The following is a 12,900-nucleotide window of genomic DNA, read 5'->3' as shown; positions in this document are numbered from 1 at the left end:
ACGACAAAGTACCCCTTAGCTCTGTTTCTGGTCGTTTATTCAAAGGTGCTAGAGTAGCCTTTTGTAAGTTTTAAATCCTGATGTAAGGGAAACTAGCCATTGTTCTCCTTCAGGATCCCAGATTCACTACTATTAGCATTCAAAAGTAAAATGAAGTTATGGCCAGCTGTGAAAACACTAGCTAAAGAAGTTGCAGATGTTCCTAGGGGAGCTACTGAAATATTTTGGCACTTTTGCTCTGTCATTAAAAACAAAACATGATAGTCAGTTAGGGCTGCAGTGTGAGTTCAAGGGGACAGAGAAAAACAGGAAAGCATTGAACAGTGCTAATAGCGAATGTGGGTTCAGCCCTACAAAAAGTTTGCAAAAGTACCAGCATGACTCCAGCTCCCAAGCCTCATGCTCTGCCCTGACTGTGGCATTTAGGTCCTGGAGCCTCAGTGAGTGGCTGCAGAGAAGTCAGGATTGCAGCAAAAGCATTTGCCACACAGTCACCAGTGTGAGCTAGAGACAGCTTTGAACAGGGCTTGGCACAGGATAAAGGATGGCAGCAGGCAGGTATAATGGTCTGGCAAATACACTGCTATGGGTAAACTACTTCTAGGAGCCAAACTTGTTCAACCTAGCTCAGTATCTCCACAAGACACTACTCCACTTCAAGCTAGCTCCAGCATTGGCAATGGGGATATAGCCTGAGACTCAAAGGAGACTAAGAAGCTTATAAAAATATAAAAAGGGGGCCCCTAAGGTACCCTTGAAATGTTTACTTCTAAGAGCAGGACCTAAGCCATTGTGCATGTTACAGAAAAGAGTAAATTGCTCTGCCTTAAGCCAGCCAGGAGGAAGCTTCATTCCAAGAGCAAATAGTTCCCATCTCCAAATTCTTTCATCTTCCTCTGCCTGCTTCTTTCTGGCTCATCTCTAGTTTTACTCTTCTGTCCAGATGCTGTGGGGAAACTCTAAGGATTGAAAGATTCTGCCTCAATTCTCCCTGAGGAAAAGAAATGAGATACATAGCCAAGCTGGTGAGGAAGATGCAATCAAAGCAAGCGTATGGCCCAGAGATAGGAAGGTGAGTGTGACAAGGTAGTGCTGGGAAAAAAATGGGGCTTATCCATTCATAAAGCCTGCCTTGGAAAAGGAGGCAGAGCCAAGAAGCAGCGACTGGTCCAGTGTACATTAATGACTTACCTGGGAAGGGGGAACTTGTGTAATGCACTATGCAGAAGGCTCCAGGTCCAGGTAGCAATGTACACATGAACTGTAGTCACAGAACTATCTGTGAGAGCCATCTTGTGCTACCACTCACTGATATTCTGCAAGTTAACAGCTGGGCTGACGTTAATTAGAAACACTTTTGCCTTTTCTAATCCCTAATAGGTCATGTAATCCATGCCAAATGAATTGCAGGGTTTTTCAGAAAAACAGATTGTAAAAAGCTCTTTCATCTACTGGAGAGGTTTGAATAATTGGACATTTCTACTGGAAAAATTAATCTCTGATCTAATAGACATCACATAGTTGAAATTTTCCTCAGTGTTCACTTCTGCCTAGACAACTGAGCACCATGCTGTATCCTCCACAAACAAAATGTCCATCCAAGAAAAAGAGGTTACTGCACTCAGTACAGTACTCAGAATCTTGATATGCCACCAACTATGCATGACAAATGTTGGAGAGGAGCAAAGCCTACAAGAAGAAAAGAGTGTGCATGCTCTGGAGAGGCAGAAGGGTCCCAGTCCACAGTGTTTAAGCCCAGCTCCAAATTTTCTCAGCGTTCCTGCTTTTTTGGATGGGAGTTTGGGTCTGTGTGCATTTCTGTGAAGGAGGCAAAGAGGAAGGGAGGGAGCCTTTTCTTGGTTCCCAAACAACATCTCAGCCCATCTCAGGCTCACCCGCCAACATCTAACAAGCAAAGACAAATAACATCACAGCTCCACAATGCTTAAGCTTGATTGAATGACGACAATTCCATGATAAATAAAAAAGAACATCAGAGCCTTCCACAGCTGCATCAACATTATCTATTAAAAAAAGCATGACACTACATGAAGCTTTGGTTGTGCAAGCCAAGAACCTAAATCAGCCACAGTTTGGAACGAGGCCATTGCTGAATTCTCGTGTAAAGCAATGCTGCCATATTGCTTACTTTCCACTGAGGTTTTCCACAAATTAACAGCTGTAGCAGACTCCCAGAAAACAGCAACCCTTTCCAAGTCTTTCTTCTCTGAAAATGTTGTTTCTTCACTTTATTCTTCCACATATGGAAGGGGAGAGGAGGGTAAAAAAAACTCCACAGCCCTATGAAACAAACCCCCAAAAAACCCAGACAGACTGTGAGAAAAATTAATCACAAAGATTGCCTGGAAAGAGAGCGGTTATCTGTAAAATTAAATCAGTGGTGGGCCCAATTTTTCTTTTCATTATACCAGCATGGTGGGATGGAGAATCAAACCCAGGGAAAATATTTCTGGAGCAGCCCTTCTGATTTATGACCATCTCAGCCACTCTGACAAGATCAGAAAACTGCTGGAATCTTTCCAGCTGAGCACCACCAAAGGCCAAATCATTCCTATTTAGGGAAAAACAAAACTTCCCTCTGCTTCAGTGAGAATAGTGTTTGGCACCAAGCACAGAGAAAACTGCCTCATTTCAGCTGGATTGCTGAAGTGCAGCTGAGACAGAAAGGTAATATCATGCTGGTGTGGGTAGCTTCAGATCATACTCTTTCCTCCTGATTGCATCTTGGACATCACTAGGTACCACATAGGGTGATGCAGAGGGATTCATTATAAGTGACAAAAAAAAACTTAAAGAAAAAATTATTTGATTTTTAGCATGCACAGATGGCTGTTGACTCACTTGAGAGAGGAGTGATGGAACTAGCAGACTGGCAGAGGCAATGGGACTCTCAGCATTAGAAAACACGGATTCATGGAGTGGGTTGACTTCTGAAGATCTGTGAGCTGTGGTGTAGTAATAAGCAATGCTTGTGCACAGAGATGGGGCTTTCCAGCTGGTGAAGTCCTGGGTATTGCCTCCTTGTGACTACAAGCATGATGCAAAGATGTGGGTTGCTACGGGTATTTGGGTGTGACCGCTGGCAGTAACACAGGGTGCTAAAGAGAACAGCAATATAAGGTCATAGAAGGTACCCAGTGCTGTGCCCTTCAGCGGCTGCTGACCCCAGGGTCACATCCAAGCAGCTACAAACAGACACAAGGCCTCTGCCAAATGCAAGTCTGCTTTGGGGAGGGCTGGAAGGCTGATAGCAGTATGAACTATCATTAAGAGAAGCCTTGCACCTTGGGAAGTCAACTGAGATGAGCCTGCACCACTTTGGTTGATGCTGTTACAAACTCCTAGCTGACTTACCCGGGGTGTCAGAGGCAGGAGCAGCCCCAAGCCCAAGGGCCATCACAGGGCTGTCCTGGATCCTCTTCCCCATCTGCTGCTGGCATGCTCTGCTGTCGCAGGAGCCACACATTGCAGTCAGAAAACAGGTACCACAAAGCCAAACTTCCTAATTCCAGGCAGTGTAGGATGTGACAACATCCTGTTTGGATCAAACAGCAAACTGCACCACATGGTGACTCACCCAAATGCACTGCTACCTGAGGAGGGAACTTATCTTACTGCAAGTCCCCTTCTCCAAGAAGTCCTTCTCTGTCCGTTTTGTTCAAGTTGGCATCTGGAGGCTTGCACGTTGTACTTCTGATTTAAGCCACGTACAACCTATCAACAGCCAATTCTCTGTTCAGGGAAGTTTGTCTACAGATAATTTTTTTCCAAAAGTATCAGCCTGCTGGCAGGTCACTGGAGCACAAGACTGCTGCTTCAGCTTCAAGTACAGAAGCCTCTGCAGTCCATGTTGCTACTGACCAGAGTCCCTTCACACAACAAGCTGGAAAAATAAACATTGCTATCTCATCTTTCAAGTATAGCCACTTCCTATGAGTTACAAAAAAACCCCAAAACACCAAACATACAAGTAATGCTGGAAAACAAAGGTCCTGACCATTTCTTCTGACCCAAATTTTAAAAAAAGGTTGAAATATCAGTTTACTACTGAGGGGCTCTGTCCTCAGTACACTCCCCAGCCTCAGAGATGTTCTGTCATACTGTTCGCTAATTGTTTTCAGTGTTTGATGTGAATATTTTTGGCAGTCGGTTTGTCATGAGTTGACACATATTTTGTCAACCTATCTTCAGCAAAACTGCACAACCTCCCTTCTCGTAGACCTGTCAGAAACATAAAGATTACTCATTGCATGTTTCTAAGAAGCTCCTGAAGCCAGCACTCAGAGTTTGCATAACAACCATTGTCGACAATCCACCTACAGAAGCATAAAAATATAGATTTGAATGGGTGAAGAGAGGCCGGGAGTTCTCAGAAGGACGAGTCAGATTCAGGATTTTATTAATAGAACCGGAGGTGTGCTCATGAAGGCAGAAAAAAACCCAAAAACCCACTCTCTTGTTATCTTAGTTGTCATCAGCAGTCACCTTTTCAAAAACAGGCAGGCGAGATGCAGAGTATTCCTGTAGATGAGCAAACAGAAAGCTGCTGCAGAAAAACATGAGAGCAAGATGGAGAGCAGCAAGCACCATGGATCATCGCTCAGGTCCTCCTTGGGAAGTGCTGGGCGTGCAGCTGCCTTGCTGAAGGGACTTCATTTAATTTTTTTCTAACCTAGTGCCACACACGTCACCCCTGGAGAGTTAATTGCCAAACAAAGGGAACCCACCAGAAAAACACAAAGCTGTTTGTGGCATGGGCTCCAGCGCTCTCTCCAGCAAAATAAAGCAATTATACTAATAAGAGTGCACAATAGGCACTCCCCAAAATAGCAGATTAATAGATGCAGATCAACAATGGCTGTTGGTGAGGGCAGGGAGTACCAAGGCACACGATAGAGAGAGCAATGGGTGGCTGGTGTATATTCCTGCCATGCTGCCGCTGCAGCACCTTGTCCATCCCTGCCTCCACAGGTAGGGAAGGGGTAGTGCGGCATGGCCACCTCCTAAACCCAGGCTTGCACCTCAGAGGATGGCAAGCTGCGCACAGCGGAGAAGGTGCTGCCCTGCCTGAAGGGTTTACCATGCGCTTGTGCCACCTTCTCCCAGGTCTTTGGAGGAAGGAGGGACATTGGGGGTAGTCACAAGAGCGAGGGGTGTAGGCAGGAGAGCTCAGAGAACAACAGGGACATCAGAGGCGTCATCCAGCCGTGCAAAAAACCTCCGCTCTGAATAAACATCAACACCGACAGTCTTTTCCAAGCCAAATCCCCAGCCTGTTAGGTTCACCATTAACAACAATCCCTGCAACTTTCTCAGCCTTGCTGTTTACACAAGCTAGAGCTTTCATACATAAAACTCTTAAATGAAAACATTAAAGAGCAGCTGGCGCCTCTTGGAAAACTCATAAAAAGTCTGTTTCCAAACAGCGCCGCTTCTATACCATAAATTTCTGTATTTCTCACTCCCCTCATTCCTTATTTCTAAAGACATTTGCATGAAAACAGGAACTTTGTTTATTAAAGAGTTCATCTGCTCCTGCTGTTAATTTCCCACCTGAAGCCAGAATCCCCCGGGTATGACATCAGTAGTACAGGCTCTGGAAATGATCATGAAGTCACAAACAGCGGGTTAGGGCTCCACTCAGAGAATAAACAGCAAGAAGACAGAACCTTTCTTACTGCCAAACCCCAGATCCTTATCCAGTTTTTCCTGGAGCAACATCCCATTGACTTCAGTGGGACATTGACCAAAATAAGGCTGTCAGCAATTTCTATTTCAGCCATACCTCCATCCTGTTCCTGCCTCCAGGGCATCGGGGACTTGCCCCATGCATCAGTTCTGGGACATGAGAAGCCCTGCCCTGGCATGATGCCAGTCCTCCCAGTGCCACATCCTCACACTGATCTCTGAAGCAGGGGCAATCTGAAGAAGATACCACTTCACCCCTGTATCAGTTCCAGTGAGTGTCCCCCTTTCCCACTAAGCACCATGATATGACTTGCTTGCATGAAGGCCATCACATGGGGATCTCACACAGTCCAGGAGCGAAGCTGCTCGGATACATGAGACCAGAAGGGAGCCCTGCTGCAGTTGATCCACACTGCACATGGGGCCGGCTGTGGGGGAGTGGGGCTGCCCCATGCACAGCCATAGACAGGAACAGCAGCAATGGAGACTGGGCATGACTGAGGGCAACTGAAGATCAAGGATAAATACCTTTACAGTGAGACCTATAGGAAGGAAAGATCTGTTTCATGTGCAGAGGTAGAAAAAAAGAAACACAGGAACTAAAATGTCTCCTTGTGTGCAGATGGGAAGACACAGTAAAGATGTCTTCTGTCAGAACAGATCCAGCAACACTAATCAAATCTACATTTTTCACCTCATGCTCCATGAAAAACACAAGAAAATGACTGTGAGTTTAGAGGGCTTCATTAAATCACTTCTCACATATAAAATCTCTGACACAGTTGAAACCTCCCCTCCCATCACCAGGCATGCACAGCTAGTATATAATTACACAGGCCAAATACTACTCTTTTTTAAACTGATACCCATGCATGCAAGTGGTGTATTTTTCATGTGATGGCTCTCTGCATGAAGCATGACATGCTTGTGACGGATCTCTGCATGAGTGCCATGATGCTGTGTTGCTGCAGCAGCAAGTATCATCTGGCCCTACACTACCAGCATTCTTCATCCAGCAGCCTGTGGTAAGCAGGCTGCTTGCCTCACTGCCTTCCCACCCATGGCCACATTGGCATCTAGTCTGGGCTGCTCAATACTACTGTTGAGCAGACACCTGAGGATAGATGTTTGAAGATCTACATACCTGGGAGGGTGAGATGTGGCCAAGTGGGACAGAGACAGTCTGGTTTGAAGCAAGGTTATTAACACTGCATGGGAAAGGTGGAGGCAGAATATGGCATTGATCGGACACAGTCCTTAAAGGATTTCTTCAGTTCATCCTTGTACGCCAAGCTTTAAAATCTTTACATACATAGTGCTACTTTCCTTATTCAGTGCTGGTGCTGCAATCCCAAACAGTGTTTCAGAAAGACTGCTTATTTGTCAAATACAAGCAGGTAATATTTGATATAGCAGAGGGGAAAGAAAAAAAGAAAAACATATGTATTTACTCTTGCAAATGAAACCTAAATTCTTCTCTCAGTGAAATCACTGTGATTTGATTGATCACCACAAACCTGCTGCATGGTGACAGTGCTCTTCTTTCATGACCTGATTTGGGCTTGGCTGCTGGGAGACACTGTCTGGGGGAGAGCGAGCCAAGTAGCTCTCTGGATGCATGGCATGGCACGGCACAACCACCACGTGGCTGTCCTCCCTCGGGTCCACCATCAGGTCCCGCTCCCCCCCAGCTCTCACCAGAACAGCCTGTAGGCACCACAGCCTTCCGTTTCCTTCAGTTTGGTCCATTGTTATAGCAAGTCCAAGTGTTTTCCTTGGCATACGCTAGTAGTCCCATAGTACTGTACTTCCTCCACACAGAATAAGTGTTATTTAATAGCTCTGATTATTTTGGAGAGATGTTCAGGGGTTTTTTTGAGAAGAGAATATACTGAAACTGATTGTATTGGCTGCTTGCGCCTATTTTTTCTGGATGGCCCTGGCTCTCTTTGTACAAAATATGAGATACAGGCCTGGGCAACTTTTCAAGAGGGGCACAGTGCCACTGTCACATGCGCCTTGTTTAAAGGAGTCGTCACCTCTGTCAAGATAAGCGTGCGAAAAAAAGAAATGCAGGCACACTGGGAAGAGGTGTTCAGGCTCTGCGCTCAGTCACCCCAAGCATGCACCCAACTGAGTCAATAAGAATTTGGTCCAAAGCAAGTAACAACAGGAAGAGCTGATAAAGGTCCTCTGAATGCTGTTATTTATCCTCTTAGCACACCTCCTGATAGCATAACTCTAACCTGTCAAAGAAGGGTTGCCCTCGTTTCTTGATGTGGATACAGGCAGACAAAGAGTAAATATTTCAGTGCAACCAAAAGTGCCTCTGACTCATCACATCATCATCATTTTTCTGGAAGCCCCTGGCTTCATCCTCTTTCCTCAGCCCTTCCCTTAGGACAGTTCATTCCAGGAGCTCTGCATTTTCTCAGAAAATCCCTAATGTTCTCTTCAGGAGTCAGTATTGTTAATTTTAAAGAGCAAGCAGGAGATGAGCCCTCCCTTGCTCTGCCTTCCAACCCTTGTTTTTCCATTTCCTTACTTTCAAATCAAAGTGTAACAAATGTTCAAGGTCTTCCTCCCACCTGTTTCTCCAAGGCAGTTTTAAATTAGCCATGATTTCCTTGTCTTCTTGGCTTCTCATTTTTTCCAAATGTACTATCAAATTCTAACGCCCTTCTTCCCTCTTTGTTATTCGAGGCAGCCCCACTTCGCTCGCTCCGTGCTGCTCATTCATGAGGACACTTCCGCCCACTCTGCTGAGCCAATATTCCCCACCTCTGTTCTGCATAAATGCTTTCATCCCCACATCAGTCTAGCTCTAACTTCCAGCAGCTGCTTTTTATTTTGGGGTGGGGTTTTTTTTTTGGGGGTTTTTTTGGTTGGTTGGTTGGTTTGTGTGTGTGTGTGTGTTTTGTGATCAGCCCTTCATACTCTGCAGGGCTACAGAGTCTTTCTGAAATGAGTTCTTTCCTGGGAGTAGGGCAGATCATGGCAACAGAAATGAAGGTTGCTTGCTGGAAAGATCATTTGTTCTCTTCAGTATGAAAAAGAAAAATAAATTGCTGCTAATTCCAAGGGGGCCCACCCTCTGCTCCAGGCATCTTTATAGCCATTAAAATTATAATGTCACTGGTATTAACGGCAAGAAACAGCAACGGCTCATCCCACTGATCCTACAGTGCTCCCAACAACAGCTGAAACTTCAAATTAAATTAAGAAGCTGCCTCCCTAACCAATGCCTTCCAGCAACCTTTCACAGAGAGAAGTGGGCTCATAGGGCATGACTGGAGAGGTAGTGAACATCCAGATTGCTGGAGGTCATGGAAGAGTGAGTCCCAGACCGGCATTTTTTTTTACAATGAGGGTGGTGAAACACTGGAATGGGTTGTCCAGGGGTGCCCTATCCTAGGAAACATTCAAGGTCAGGTTGGACAGGGCTCTGGGCAACCTGATCTAGTTGAAGATAGCCTTGCTCATTGCAGGGAGGTTGAACTAGATGACCTTTAGAAGTTCCTTCCAACCCAAACTATTCCATGATTCTATGAAATCTGGCAAGCATTCTCACAAGCAGAGCATGCCCCAGCATACAAGGATAGTGACCCATGGAGAGCTGACATAGGCCAAACAAATTCCCATAAGGTGGAAGTGGGGGGCCTGGTCATCCAAGCTGTCCCATCTTTAAAAAGCCAGAAACACACTGCAATCAGTGAGAGCTAGCCAGTTCAGCCACAACAGTGACCATTCAGACCTGAGGTATAAGGGTTAAACTTGCCTGGCTTTTGAAATCCCATAATACTTGTGTGCATGGAGCTGTTACACTGCAATTTACTACAAATTGATGCTCCATTTATCTATCCATAGCCTTGGCATCTTGCTGCCCCTACACTCCTAAATCACCCTTCTTAGACTCTCCTTATTTAATTTTCCAGCTCTTCAAGCAAACTCTTCCACTAACAGTCTCTGCATATCTCTAAGCCCTCATCTTTGAAAATGCTGGCCCTTGTTTCACTTTCCATGCAAACATGTAAAGGCATGAAGCTGAAATGCCACGCCAGAAAAAGCAACCCGGGTTGTTTTGGTACATGCAGTGGTCAGCATGCCCTGATGGAGAGCCTACCAATGCAGGCTGACACATAACTAATATCCCGAGTTTCTGAGCCAGATGAGTCCTATTCCTTCTCTTGTCCAAACCACAGAGACAAGAACATCCAGCCTCTCTGACATCTCACAAATCCTGGGATCAATGTGGAGATACGGAGAGGGAAAAGACGAAAAGCCACTAAGCTGCCCAGCAATGCTGGCATTAGGATCTGGGACATTCTCATGCTTGTGGAAGCAGTGATGCTCCTTACTGGAGTGGGCAGGCTATGACATTTGACCAAGGGCATCTTATCTAGAGTTGAGACCTCCCTCTTGAACATACTGATGAGCCTCACCTACCTTGGCTGAGATGAAATCAGAGGAAAGCCTGGGGAAAATGGAATCTAAACACAGTAAAAAGAGATATTTACATACAAGGAATAGCTGTAACACCAAAAACCCATTCCTTTTTTTCTGCTAGCCTGCCACACCGCTTTGAAAAATCCTTCTCATTCTGCTGGCCTTAGTCCTCTAGGTGAGGGAAGCAAAGTCATACAGCACTGTATGTTAATTCTCCTCCAATGCTCCAGTGGTGACAGTACATTTCAAACCTACGGTGTGAAAGCCCCTCTCAGACACCAAGGCAACCCTTGCTCTGCTGTGCTTCTGCACGGGCACCAGAATAAGCACCAGAATCAGCACTGAAACACATCTGTCTAGGGCTGGCATCTTTGATTTATTGATTTGTTTTGAATACCTCCTCTTGCACATCCAACTCTTCCCTCCAAGGACACAAGACCTTTGCACTTTCCTGATGACTTCATCCTTCATACTCCACTACCACAAGGTATAGGTCAGAGATCGGATGACAGACTTGACCCAAACTGGCTGACAAAGGCTTCTCATCTGTTTGGCATGGCATTCAGAGAAATCGATTCACTGCAGTGTCAATGCTGCATTGCATTCAGTAGTGGTTTCCAGGCATGCCATGAAAGGCACCATCACATCAGTGGGCTTATTGACCCACTCAGTAGAAATTTGGGTACTGAGCATCCTTCTCAGTTCCCCAATCTGAGGGTGAACTTTCATCCAATCTTTATATCAAGTATAAAGAACAAAGGTTTCAATTTTGCAGAGTTGCCTTCCCAACACTTTTCATAGGCACCCCTAAGGTCCCTTCTGAATGAAAGCAATGCCACCTCTTTCCAACATCAATGGATATTTCATCCTTTTTGCTCTAAAAATTAGCTATTCAAGGGGGTACTGGTAAGCATTGAAACAGGAGCAGGTACAGATAGAAATATGCCACTGCTGTTCATAAAAGACAAAGCACAAGAAATGACCCTCAGATGAAGTCACCTGTCCCTCCAGGTCCTGTCATCTTCAGGCACACAGATCAGCCCTCGACTTTCTTTCTAATCTGCTCCATCTTACCATTGAACCAGACTTCAACTCTCACAAAGTCCATCCACCTTGTCTCCTCTCATTATCAATACTTTCCCGAGTATCTATGTTCTCCATTTTCCTTCTCAAGTCCTTGTGAACTCATTTAGCACTTTTGCTGGTCTGCCTTGTTAATAATTATCTAATCCTCTCCTCTTTCTCACTTTTCTCCGGGGAGGAGGGAACATGCCTTCCCAGCATAAGCAGCCCTGTCCGGGAGTGTATCCCAACAGCAGACAAGTGTTAATGTCCTGCTGGTGTCCTGACCCCTCTGCCCTCAAATACCAGCCACTTGGCAATAGGGCACTTAATAAGACCACCTCACAGTGGAACCCAGGTCCCATAGCAATAACATACATTTTCTCAATTCCTAAAATCTGCAAAAGACTATGCTCCAGGGTTTTTTTCACCACCTGCCTAGTGTGGTAAAAATGAAGACCCATTTAGGACAGATGACAGCAGATTAACAGTGTTAAAATGGAAGTCTACAGATGTTTTTGCCACTAGTGTCTGAATAAACAGGGACTTCAACAAGGCTAGATATAGTTTGGCGAAGGATCAGACCAAAGATATCAGAACTTTTCAAGCGTTTTGAATGTTTCAAGGTATATCCATCAGTAACTGAAGGCAGAGTTAGGTAATTTCTTGAGATATATTTGAAGAAATTTAAAAAAGTGAGCATGAAAACTGAAAGCACTATGGAAATGTTCTCTGAATGGCTGCACTATGCTGACATAAATTCCTAAAGAGGGAATTTAGCACAGAGGAGGGAACACACACACACACACATATATATATATACACACACATATACATACATACATACATACATATATATGTAAAATTCTGTTCAGAGCTGGCTGGCTGGTTCCAGCTCAGCTGTGGTGCCCCAAAATGCCCCATTCTGCAGCCTTCTGAAATGACAGGCTGTCTGATATGAAAATCACTTTGAACTTTCATATTTCTGGTCCACAGAGTCTCTTTCTATAAGATTTCTCCTATGCATTAACTGCTTTTGCATATGATGACTGTTTTCAAAGCCAAGTCACATATTCAGCATATCTTCACATCGTGGTTTCACTATGCAAATTGCCTGTGCTCCTCTCTTCTAGGTACTGTATTTGAAACATCCCCCTGCCTTTTTACCTCATCGGGGGTCCCGTCAGGGCTTGCTTCCCAACTCTAAGAGCACAACCGAACATCAGCACATCCACTGAACATGCTGCTTATATGGAGAAATGCCTCACAGTTTGAGACAGAGCCTTGTCAAGTTGCTGTATAAAAAAAGCCCTACATTCATTTCTCTCGCTTGCAGGCTTGCTGCTTAGTCAGCTGTTACACTGCCGCGTAAAACCTTTGCTAAAAGAGCTGTGGTAGAAAATAGCTGATCAGTAAGTCTGAAGTGTCAGAGCTGTCTGGGTAGGTGGAGGCACTAACAGGAAGGCAGGAAACCCAGTCTGTAAGCTTAGGGCTGGGAGAGAGGAAACCATTTCCATTCAGCACAGAGATTGCTGGGCAACACTGATGGAAGGGCTCAGGCACAGCCAAAAGCCTTTTTTTTCTCCTCTGGTTTAATGATTGCTGGTTGCTGGAACTTGGAACCCCAGGGAGGAAGAGTGGGCCAGCCTACGCTGAATGCTGCTCCTTGCTCCTACCCTTGCA

At 45.2% G+C, this 12,900-nt stretch overlaps 1 long non-coding RNA gene across 1 annotated transcript in view; it reads right to left on the bottom strand.

The window, feature by feature from the left end:
- Positions 1–12,498, bottom strand: part of LOC113968546 — a 48,661-nt gene extending 36,163 nt beyond the window's left edge. The window contains exon 1 of the long non-coding RNA XR_003534553.1: positions 12,385–12,498. This is a non-coding gene — a long non-coding RNA (uncharacterized LOC113968546). The remainder of the gene's footprint in view (positions 1–12,384) is intronic.
- Positions 12,499–12,900: the final 402 nt, after the last annotated feature.

Source organism: Neopelma chrysocephalum, unplaced genomic scaffold (assembly GCF_003984885.1).
Source record: "Neopelma chrysocephalum unplaced genomic scaffold, ASM398488v2 Primary Assembly neopelma1_23, whole genome shotgun sequence".
NCBI classification, from domain to species: domain Eukaryota; kingdom Metazoa; phylum Chordata; class Aves; order Passeriformes; family Pipridae; genus Neopelma; species Neopelma chrysocephalum.
The sequence above is the reverse complement of the archived record's forward strand: the minus strand, read 5'-3'. Positions and strand labels throughout refer to the sequence as shown.